General features: G+C 38.9%; 1 pseudogene; it reads right to left on the bottom strand.

Annotated features, from left to right (window-relative positions):
• Positions 1 to 8,627: 8,627 nt before the first annotated feature.
• LOC138845783 (zinc finger protein 268-like) lies at positions 8,628 to 11,176 on the bottom strand (annotated as a pseudogene).
• Between the last annotated feature and the right edge of the window lie 1,164 nt (positions 11,177 to 12,340).

Raw genomic sequence — 12,340 nt, forward strand, 5'->3', positions numbered from 1 at the left:
AGCAGACTCATAGAATGGCAGATGTCCTAAACAGCACTCTGGCCTCAGAATCAGCCCTTAAGGCATATGGATCTGGCTGAAATGCCCATGAGATTATTTCAGGCATGGAAAGCCGAGACACTCTGGGGGAAAAAAAAACCTAAATGAAAGATCTCCGCGAGTGTGATCCCAGTGGAAAGAACGGGTCATCAAAGAAGGAGGTACCTTTCTCTGAAGGGAGGAGAGAACTTCCACTTTGACCATGGCCTTGTCTAAATATGATCAGAGTCAGTGAACTCAGGGGGCTTCCATAGCCTAGGCAGCTCATGACAAGAGCCTAGGGTGATTACTGAGGCCATAAACAAGAGTGTCAATTTGTTAAGTCAACAACAGGAGTCACTGTGCACTTACTCCTCATGTAGGATCTTTGTCCTTAGTGTGCTGTACATTGAGATTTAATGCTATAACTAGTACTCAAACAGTATTTTTCACTTTATGTTTCTGTGTGGTAGCAAACTGTTGAAATCTATACTTAATGTATGCTAAACTGATCTTCTGTCTATAAAGAGAATCGAAAATGAATCTTGATGTGAATGGAAGCGGAGAGGGAGTGGGAAAGGGGAGGGTTGTGGGTGGGAGGGACGTTATGGGGGGGAGCTATTGTAATCCATATGCTGTACTTTGGAAATTTATATTCATTAAATAAAAGTTTAAAAAAAGAAATGTGCCAGGGGATTCCAATTCAATCCCATCAAGGTGGCATGCACCAATACTATCTCACTAGTCCAAGTGATCAATTTCAGTTCACAATTGATCACACTGATAGGTCTAAGAGTCAAAGGGATCACACAAAAAAGACTAGTGTCTGCTAATACTAAATGATAGAATCAAAAAGGTAAAGAATGATCCATCATGGGAAGTGGGATACACAGCAGACTCATAGAATGGCAGATGTCCTAAATAGCATTCTGGCCTCATAATCAGCCCTTAAGGCATTCGGATCTGGCTGGCCTCAGAATCAGCCCTTAAGGCATTCGAATCTGGCTGAAGAGCCCATGAGAGTGTTTCAGGAATGGAAACCCGAGACACTCTGGGGAAAAAAAAAAATGACCTAAATGAAAGATCTCTGTGAGTGAGATCCCAGTGGAAAGAATGGGGCCATCAAAGAAGGAGGTACCTTTCTCTGAAGGGAGGAGAGAACTTCCACTTTGACTATGACCCTGTCTGAATAAGATCGAAATTGGTGAACTCAAAAGGCTTCCATAGCCTTGGAAACTCATGACTAGAGCCTAGGGAGATTACTGATGCCATAAACAAGAGTGTCAATTTGTTAAGTGAACAACAGGAGTCACTGTGTACTTACTTCTTAGGTGGGATCTATCCTTAATGTGTTGTCCAATGTGAAGTAATGCTATAACTAGTACTCAAACAGTATTTTACACTTTGTGTTTCTGTGTGGGTGCAAACTGATGAAATTTTTACTTAACATATACTAAATTGATCTTCTGTATATAAAGATAATTGAAAATGAATCTTGATGTGAATGGAATGGGAGAGGGAGTGGGAGATGGGATCGGTGCGAGTGGGAGGGAAGTTATGGGGGGGAAGCCATTGTAATCCATAAACTGTATTTTGGAAATTTATATTTACTAAATAAAAAAGTGAAAAAAAGAAAAAAAAGAATGCTAGTATTGTAGAGGGTGGTTCAACCCATTATTAAACAACAACACCCTCTCACATCTTCTGTGGTGAACTATATCTAACATACTTACTATTTTAGAATTAAGGGTTGTTTTGTTGGCATCTTATGTGTTTCACTATAAAATTTCTTCATATATTATGGATACCATTAACTTATCAGGTATATTTTTCCTTTTCCTTTTTTTAAAAGATTTGCTTATTTACTTGAAAGTCAGAGTTACACAGAGTGAGAAGGAGAGTCAGCGAGAGATAGGTCATCCATATGTTGGTTCACTCCCCAGTTGGCCGTAATGCCCGGAACTGTGCCGATCCAAAGCCAGGAGCCAGGCACTTCCTCCAGGTCTCCCATGAGGACTTAGGGGCCCAAGGACTCAAGCCATCTACTACTGTTTTCCCAGGCCATAGCAGAGAGCTGGATCAGAAGTGGAGCAGCTGGGACTCAAACTGGAGCACATATGAGATACTGCCACTCTAGGCAGAAGCTTTTTGATTTGATTTCTGTATTGATTTTGTTTCTTCTCATTTTACTAAACTCACTTATTGCTTCATTATGTTTTTGGTTTATGCCATCAGAATTTTTGTCTAGACCAATTCTTGTCAGTTGTTTTCTTTCTCAAACTACTCTCTTACTAATGATAGTAAATATTTTTATTTGTACCAATACGTTTTCTGTGATAACTTTTTGTCATTGTAGTGTGACAGTAGTCATAGATAAATAAATCCATGAGCATAGCTGTGTTCCAATAAAACTATCACTAAAACCTGAAGATGCCTACAAGTGAGAGTTTGAAGGTGGAGAATTCTCACCCCTATGTTGTGATCATATTTGTGAATAGACATCTTTCCTTCTTCCTTTCAATTTCACTACTTTTATTTATTTTTATTGCTAGAATCTTCACTACAAAGTTGAATAAAAGAGTGAAAACAAATTACTATCTTGTTCCTGATATTAACAGTAAAGTATTTTATTTTTTGTCATTAAATATGTTTTGGAGTTTTATTGTACATACTCTTTTTCATATTGATGGAGTATTATTGTATTTTCAATTTCCTGAGATTTTTTAAGTCAGGAGACCATGTTAAATTTGTCAAACACCCCTATCCACTGAAAAAGTATAGGGAATGAACCCCCCTATGCAGGCAGAAATAAACTAGAAAAGCTGCCTTAGGCCTCAGGAACAACAGGAAAGAGTGATACAAAATCAGGCCGACTTTATCTTTTCTTTTCAAAGATTTTATTTATTTATTGTACAGATTTATAGACAAAGAAAGAGACAGACAAGATCTTCCATCTGCTGGTCACTCCCCACATGGCTGGAGCTGGACCAATCCAAAGCCATGAGCTTCATTCCAAGTCTCTCACATGGGTGCAAGAGCCTAACACCTTGGGGCATCTTCCACTGCTTTCCCAGGCCAAAGCAGAGAGCTGGATCAGAAGTGTAGCAGCTGGGACTTGAACTGGAGCCCATATGGGATGATGGCACTGCAGGCAGAGGCTTAGGCCACTACACCACAGTGCCGACTCCCAGACTTTATCTTGAAACTTAACTTTACTTTGAAGTTATCCCATCTCACAGATGTTCATCTGCATGTTCAGGCTGTTGAAACAGGATGTGGTATTCAATGCTAGTGGCCCAAATGATTTGTGAGCTCATTTCCTTTTAGAAATTAAAATTTTTTGTATGATATATTATGCCCAGTTCAATTGTCCACAAAGACCACCAAGGAGCCTATACCGCTGTAAAACACATGAGAATTTTATTGCAGGTCTGGACCTGGGCTCTCAAATATCATTGATACCACGGGTCTGGTTGAAAGCCCCAACTCTTCAGTTAACAAGGTTTTTATAGGGTTTTCAGAGACAATCTATACATTATAGCACCATTCAGCAAATCATCTCATTCCACAGGAAATTCAAAGAACATCTCTTAAAATTGGTTAGTGCAGGGATTAAACATGACAATAGGTCTGATCTGATTTCAGCATCATTTAAACAATCATTTATTATTTTTCACTTTATGTTTCTGTGTGGGAGCAAACTGTTGAAATCTATACTTAATGTATGCTAAACTGATCTTCTGTCTATAAAGAGAATTGAAAATGAATCTTGATGTGAATGGAAGGGGAGAGGGAGTGGGAAAGGGGAGGGTTGTGGGTGGGAGGGATGTTATGGGGGGGAGCCATTGTAATCCATAAGCTGTACTTTGGAAATTTATATTCATTTAAAAAAGTTAAAATAAATAAATAAATGTACATGCACATAATTATAGCCCACCTGCCTATTTAAAAGAAATGTTAAAGGATTTAAAGGGAGACTTAGATTCCAATATAATAGTATTAGGGGACTTCATTATACCACTTTCAGCAATGAATAGATCAACCAGAAAGAAAATCAACAAGAAAACAGCAGACTTATTCAACACTATAGACCTAAGATATCTATATTTCTATACCTATAGATACCTACGGAACTTTTCATCCTATAGTTCCAGAATAGACTTTTCTCAGTAGTGCATGGAAATTTCTCTGCTTTTACTGTATCCCTTAAGTTTTGATATGTTGTGTTGTTATCTTCATTTGCTTCCCGAAAATTTTTTGAATTCTCTTTTGACTTCTTCTGTGACCCACTGTTCATTCTGGAACATGTTGTTCAGTCTCCATGTGTTTTCATATGATCTAGAGATTCCTGAGTTGCTGATTTCCAGCTTCATTCTATTGTGTTCCAAGAAGATGCATGGTATGATTTTGATTTTTCTGAATTTGCTGAGGCTTGCTTTATGGCCTAGTATGTAGTAAATCCTAGAGAAAGTTCCATGCACTGCTGAGAAAAATGTGTGTGTATTCTGGAACTGTAGGATGAAAAGTTCTGTAGATATCTGTTAGGTTTATTTGGTCTATAATGTCGATTAAATCTACTGGTTCCTTGTTGATTTTCTTTCTGGTTGATCTGTCCATTGCTGAAAGCAGGGTATTAAAGTCCCCGAACACTATTGCAGTTTGATTACAATGTGTCATGGCAAGGATGTTTTCTGGTAATGTCTATTGAAAGTTCTGTGTGCTTCCTGTACTTGGATGTAAGTTTTCTGCTAGCATTTCACTAAAAATGCCTTCTAATCCTTTCTCTCTCCCCATGCCTGCAGGAACTCCTAGAATCAGAATGTTGCCTTTTTTATAGTATCCTGTAGATTCCCAATAGTCTTTTTTAGATTTCTAATCTCCTCTAATTGTGTTTGGTTTGACTGTATACTTTCCTGTGCTCTGTCTACTAAGTCTGATATTCTCTCTTCTGCCTCACTGATTCTATTTTTAAGGCTCTCCACTGCTGCATTTTTTATTTGTTCTATTGAATTCTTCATTTCATTTTGATTTCTCCTTAATATCTCAGTTTCATGTCCTGTTGAATTCTTCCTTTCATCTTGATTCCTCCTTATCATTTCAATTTCATGGGAGAGATTTTCTTTCATGATCTTCATGGATTTCAGTAGTTTGTGCATTTGCTTTTGATTAGTTCTATGTAATCATATGATCAAATTTTTGAGTTCTATTTCTTGCATTTCTTGTATCTCATCACCTTCATGATCCAGTATGGAAGTGTCATGTTCTTTTGGGAGTGTCATGATGTCTTCCTTATTTTTGTTTCTCATATTGTTGCATTTATTGTTTAGTGTTTTTGAGATACTCATCTTTTTTTTCTGCTGTGATGGTTTTTATCATTGTATTATCACTGTAGATAAATGGACGTTCTGCTTTCAGTGAATCTCTAGAGGCTTATAGTGGGTGTGGCCAGAGAGCTCTGTTCAGTTCTCAAGGGTAAAGGGTATGCCTAAGGTGACACATCCAGGTTTGGCACGGTAAATCTTTTTTTAATCAGAAGGGAGTTATATTCTGTTCAGCTGAGCTCTTCTCCTTGATGGAGCCCAGTGCCTGAGTACTAAATCAAGTGTGTATAATATTTACTCTGTGCCAAGGACCACATAAGGATCTGTGCTCCCCATTGGGACCTCTGTCCTTAATGAGTTGTACTATGAGAATTAATAGCAAATCTAGTCTTCAAACACCTGTTTAGCTGGGAGCCTAGAAATAGTGCTCAGGCAAGCAATATTGTGAAAAATTAGTTCTAAGTAATATGAAAGATAACCCAGACAAAACAGCAGTCCAGCAAATCATTCAACCTCACTGAAACTACCAGCAGACACACCCTTCATTTTCTATTAAATCTGTTTATAAGAAGACTTAATTTGATGAACACTTGTAAGAAGCCATGGGGACTTAAACAGGGATGAAGAGCTGTTTCTAATGGGTAGTAATGGAGGTGGAATGGATTACTTGCACAGCTATTATCTAGATAGGAAATAAAAGAGCTACTGCAACTAGATGCATCATAGCATTTGTAGCCCTCTTATTATGGGATAGTCATGCAACCTAGGAAAAGTGTTCCTCCTGAGGGTATCATGAGGAATTAACTGTAAATCAGGTTTATATAAATCAAGAAATGACATTGTCAATTGGAAGGGATAAAAACACACATTTTCAGTAAAAATGAGAGCCACCTGTAGGAGCAGGGAATAATACAACAATAAAAGGTTATAAAAAATTATAGTAAAGTTAAATTAATACAAAAGTGCACTACAGGGGCCAGTGCTATGTCACAGCAGGTTATCGCCCTGACCTGAAGTACCGGCATCCCATATGGGTGCCAACTCAAGACCCGGCTGCTCCGCTTCCAATCTAGCTCTCTGCTATGGCCTGGGAAATAGTAGAAGGCCCAAGTGCTTGGGCCCCTGCACCTACATGGGAGATCCGGAGGAAGCTCCTGGCTTTGTATCAGCACAGTTCTGGCCGTTGTGGCCAATTGGAGAGTGAACCATTGGATGGAAGATCTCCCTCTCTCTCTGCCTCTGTTCTTTCTGTGACTTTCAAATAAATAATCTTTTTTTTTTTAAAAAAAAAAAAGTGTACTACATTTATGCTCCTGCTTCTCTGTTGCAATGGGTATCCCCTGGACAGACTTCATTCCATGTTCTTGTCTCAAGGCAATTAGGAATAGAATGAAGACATGTAGAAAAGGGGGATCATGAATGAAAAAGGCATTATGCACTCAGTAATACAGGAAAATTCAGATGAGTGTTGCAACTTATAGTGTTTGAGGTTGTCCCTTTAAAGAATGAGGGTGATGTGTGGGACAACATCTACTTGCATATTCAAATAGACCTTGGGTAGTGGAGTCTAATCCAGATGTGCACACAGATAAGTTGAAATTTCTCATGGGTATATAGGTCACCACAAACTCATTCCCTTGTGCTGCACACAACACATTATCCAGAGCCGGGGTACACTATTATGGCTGGAATATGTGTCACTTCATATGCCTATGATTTCCACTACAATAATGTGGGGAAAGAATCCTGGGTGGCCAACAAAGCAGCTATAAACAAATAACTTTGTAATTGGTGAAGATGGTATTCCAAATAACTGTTGCAATAACTGTTACTCAACTTTGAAATATTTATTAACAAAATTTACACAAGAGAGCACAGTTCAATTCATATACTTGATCCCACTCTCAATGAGAAACCAAAACTGCAGGATGTATAAGAGAAAAATATCTGAAATACGGTTAACCACTCTCTGTCACAATTCATCATGACAACTGCCCAATACCTACTAAGGTGTGATTCCACCAAAGAATTCTTCCAGACAAATTATATTTCAGGGACTTCTCTCTGTAATCTTGCTATATTTTGTGGAAGTTCACCTAATAATAAAGGTATTTCCCATTACAATACAGTCATAGGCTTTTTTCTTTCTGTGAGTTGTCAGGTAACCATTGAGAGATGATGTATGGTACATGACGTTCCTATGTATGTATGTTTTCTCATTTCTGAGTCTCTTCTTGTGAATTGATTAATGGCAGAAGAATTTTTTCACATTCATTAAATTGACATTTTACTGTTTGAATTCTCTTGTTTGTTGATGTTTAATTTCTTGTTTTTTAAGATTTTTATTTATTTATTTGACAGGTAGAGTTACAGACAGTGAGAGAGACAGAGAGAAAGGTCTTCCTTCTGTTGGTTCACTCCTCAAATGGCTGCAATGGCCAGAGCTGCACTAATCCAAAGCCAGGAGCCAGGTGCTTCTTCCTGGTCTGCCATGTGGGTGCAGAGGCCCAAGCACTTGGGCCATCTTCTGCTTTCTCAGGCCACAGCATAGAGCTGGATTGGAAGAGGGGCAGCTGGGATAAGAACTGGTACCCATATGGGATGTCAGCATTGCAGGGGGAGGATTAACCTACTGCTCTACGGTGCCAGCCTGATGTCTAATTTCTGGCTATGGTTTGTTCCAATCTACTGCACTTGAAGGATATCACCTTTTTTGAGTTGCATATTTATTCAAGCCTGAATTCCATGAAAATATACTTCCACACTCATTACACTCCTAAGAAACCCCTTATGTGAATTCTCTGATGTATAATAATCGATTTCTGACAAATGGCTTTTTGTCACACTAATAATATTTCTGAACTTCTTCATTTTTTAATGAGTTACTTTATTTATTTGAAAGACAGTTACGGAGAGACAGAGAAGCACAAAGAGGTCTTCCATCCACTGGTTCACTCCCCAGATGGATGCAATGGCTGGAGCTACAGAGATCCAAAGCCAGGAGTTAGGAGCTTCTTCTGGGTTTCCCACCTGGGTGCAGGGCCATCTTCTACCGCTTTCCCAGGCCATAGCAGAGAGCTGGATCAGAAGAGGAGCAGTTGGGACTAGAACCAGTGCCCACATGGCATGCTGGCACTTCAGGCCAGGGCTTTAACCTACTGTGCCACAGCGCTGGTCCCAACCTTTCTTCCTTATGGGATTTCCAGAAAAAGGCTCTGTCACATGGTTATGCTGATTTTGGAAAAAGTCCTTCACATTCATTATATTTAAGTTTTCTCCTTCGTTTGAACTGCATGTGTTATGAGGTATTCCTTCTGGAAAAAGTCTTTCTCACATTTATTACAAGATTTCCACCATGTACTAAATTCTCTGCTGTTATATTGTGTGATTTTGGCAGTTTCCAACACTCATTCCATTCATAAGGTTTCTCCCCGATGTGAATTCTGATGTTTTATGAGGTGTTACTTGAGGATAAAAGCTTTTCCATATGCATTATATCCAAAGTGTTTTCCCCCATATGAATTAGATGATGTGCAATGAGGGCTGAATTATGGGAAAAAGCTTTCCAAGTCATTATGTTCAAAAGGTTTCTCTTCATGTGAATTTTCTGATGCATTCTGAGATGTGACTTATTCCCAAGGAATTTTCTACAGTCATTGCATTCATGAAGTTTCTCCCTGGTGTGAAGTCTCTGGTGTGATATGAGCTATGATTTATAACATGATTTCTAAAGGCTTTTCCACACTCATTAGATTCATAAGGTTTCTGCCCTGTGTGAATTCTGTTTGATATGAGGTATAATTTATAGAAAAATGCTTTTCTGCAGTCATTACATTTATAAGATTATTTCCCTGGGTGAATCCTCTGATGCATTTGGAGTTGGAACCAAAAGTTTTTCCACAGTCATTATACTCATGAAGTTTCAACACTGTGTGCATTCTCTGGTGCATTATGAGGTTTGACATTTGTCCAAAGGGTTTTCCAGTCATTAAATTCCTAAGGTTTCTGCCCTGTGTGAATTCTCTGATGCACGATGAGGGTTGACTTATGGCTAAATGCTTTTCCACAGTTATTCCATTCATGAGTTTTCTACCCTGTGTTAATTCTCTGCTATGATATGAGGTTTGTCTTTTGTCCAAAGGCTTTTCCACAGTAATTACACTCATGAGGTTTCTCCCCTGTGTGAATTCTCTGATGTTTCCAAAGGACTGATTTTTATCAAGAGGCTTTCCCCTGGTCATTACATTCATGGGTCTCCCTTGTGTGAATTCTTTATTGTGATATGAGGTGTGACTTTCATAAAAGGTGTTGCCACAGTCATTACATTTATGAGGTTTCTGCCCTGTGTGAATTCACTGATGCATGATGAGGTCTGACTTTCGTCCAAAGGCTTTCCCATAGTCATTATATTCATATGGTTTCTCACCTGTGTGAATTTGCTGGTGTATGATGAGGTGTGACTTTTGTCCAAAGGCTTTTCCACAGTCATTACATTCATGAGGTTTCTGCCCCATGTGAATTTGCTGGTGTTTGATGAGGGTTGACTTTCGTCCAAAGGCTTTTCCACAATCATTACATTTATGAGGTTTCTCCCCTGTGTGAATTCGCTGGTGCATGATGAGGGTTGACTTTTGCCCAAATGCTTTTCCACAGTCATTACATTTATGAGGTTTCTCCCCTGTGTGAATTCGCTGGTGTTTGATGAGGGTTGACTTTTGCCCAAAGGCTTTTCCACAGTCATTGCATTTATGAGGTTTCTGCCCTGTGTGAATTCGCTGGTGTATGATGAGGTGTGACTTTCGTCCAAAGGCTTTTCCACAGTCATTACATTTATGAGGTTTCTCCCCTGTGTGAATTCGCTGGTGTATGATGAGGTGTGACTTTCGTCCAAAGGCTTTTCCACAGTCATTACATTTATGAGGTTTCTCCCCTGTGTGAATTCGCTGGTGTATGATGAGGTGTGACTTTCGTCCAAAGGCTTTTCCACAGTCATTACATTTATGAGGTTTCTCCCCTGTGTGAATTCGCTGGTGTATGATGAGCTCTGACTTTTTCCCAAAGGCTTTTCCACAATCATTACATTTATGAGGTTTCTGCCCTGTGTGAATTCGCTGGTGTATGATGAGGTGTGACTTTCGTCCAAAGGCTTTTCCACAGTCATTACATTTATGAGGTTTCTGCCCTGTGTGAATTCGCTGGTGTATGATGAGCTCTGACTTTTTCCCAAAGGGTTTTCCACAGTCATTACATTTATGAGGTTTCTCTCCTGTGTGAGTTCTCTGGTGCACTATGAGGTTTGACTTTCGTCCAAAGGCTTTTCCACAGTCATTACATTTATGAGGTTTCTCCCCTGTGTGAATTCTCTGGTGCATTATGAGGTTTGACTTTCGTCCAAAGGCTTTTCCACAGTCATTACATTCATAGGGTCTCTCCCCTGTGTGAATTCTCTGGTGTACTATGAGGACTGACTTCCACAGGAAGCCTTTTCCACAATGAAGGCATTTGTAAAGTTTCTGCCCTCTGTGAATTCGCTGATGGTTTATGACTTGTGACTTTTGTGTAAAGGCTTTTCCACAGTCATTACATTCAAGAATTTTCTCTCCTGTGTGAATCTGCTGATGTTTCCTGAGGACTGACTTTTGTCCAAAAGCTTTTCCGCAATCATTACATTCATAAGGTGAATTAAAACTGAGTGATTTTCCACAAGGTTTACATGTGTAGAGGTTTTCCCTTGTATTTAATCTCTGATTTATTGCAGGATGTGACTGGTGAATGACAGGTTCAACATACCTAAGGTACTTATAAAGTTTCTCTCTTGTGTGGGTTTGTTGGTGCATATTGAGGCCAAAATTTTCATGTTTAGCTTTTTCTATTTGAGTTGCTTTTCCAAAAGTGACAGTTGATTTATTATAGTTTTCTGCCATATGAATCCTCTCAGATTTATAAAACATCTTTCTTGTGCAGACGTTTGCTTGTCCAGTGGGTCCAAATGGCTGCTTCATGATGTGAATATTGTCATGCTGACCAAGAGGCTCACAGAACTGGAGAGAATTTCCAGGTATCTTAGTGTTATCAAATTTCTCTCCAGCCTGTAGTTGATCAGGCCCACTGGGCGGATACACAGTGTGACATTTACTGCATTCCTCAGGCTTCAATCCTGTATAGGTTCCCTTTTTAATAATCAGTGTTGGAATATGGCTTGAATTTAAACTAAGTGTTTTTCTTAATTCAACTCTCTTGAGAGCTGATGTCTTATTATTTTTCATAAAATCCTGATTCAGATTTTTGTCATGACTTTCCTGGTTGATCCTAATCAGGTAATCCCTTTTCATGACCACTGAAATGAGAAAAAAGCAATCATGTTACTGAATCACATGTAACTATTTCTCCTGGCATACTCATGTAAAGGGAATGAAGTCACTTGTTATCCAAGTGGCATAATATTTTCACAAAATCAGTATGAGGTACTTATTTATGACCATTATATGGCTTTTCTCCTTAATACATTCATATATTAAATTGTACCGTGAGGTTTCCCAAAGTTGAAACATGATTCTTTTTACTATGAGAATTTTTCAAGGATGGTAGAATTTCATTTGTGCTATGATGTGTGTGATTCCTACATCTCAAAACAGTGTCAGTTTCAGCCCTGGCTACTCTGCTTTCAGTACAGCTCTCTACCCATGTAAACAGGGAGGAAGTAGATAATGGTTCATGTGCCTGGGAACCTGTGAGACACCAGGGAAGACTAGATGAATTCTAGAGTTTTGGCTTCAGACTAGTTAGACCTAAGTGTTGCAGGCATCTGGGAAGTGAGCTAAGAGAGGACCTCTTTCTCTCTCTTTCTCCTCTCACTATCACTCTGCCTTTCACAAAGATGAAATAACTATAAAGTATTCTAAAAAAATGGACAAATGTTTAATAAAAACATTCACCCACTACCTAGCAACCATTTTCCCTGTCCTTTTTCTCCAGTTTATTTTTATAAAAACTGTGTGTTT

The sequence above is a fragment of the Oryctolagus cuniculus genome, chromosome 16 (assembly GCF_964237555.1).
Source record: "Oryctolagus cuniculus chromosome 16, mOryCun1.1, whole genome shotgun sequence".
NCBI classification, from domain to species: Eukaryota; Metazoa; Chordata; class Mammalia; order Lagomorpha; family Leporidae; genus Oryctolagus; species Oryctolagus cuniculus.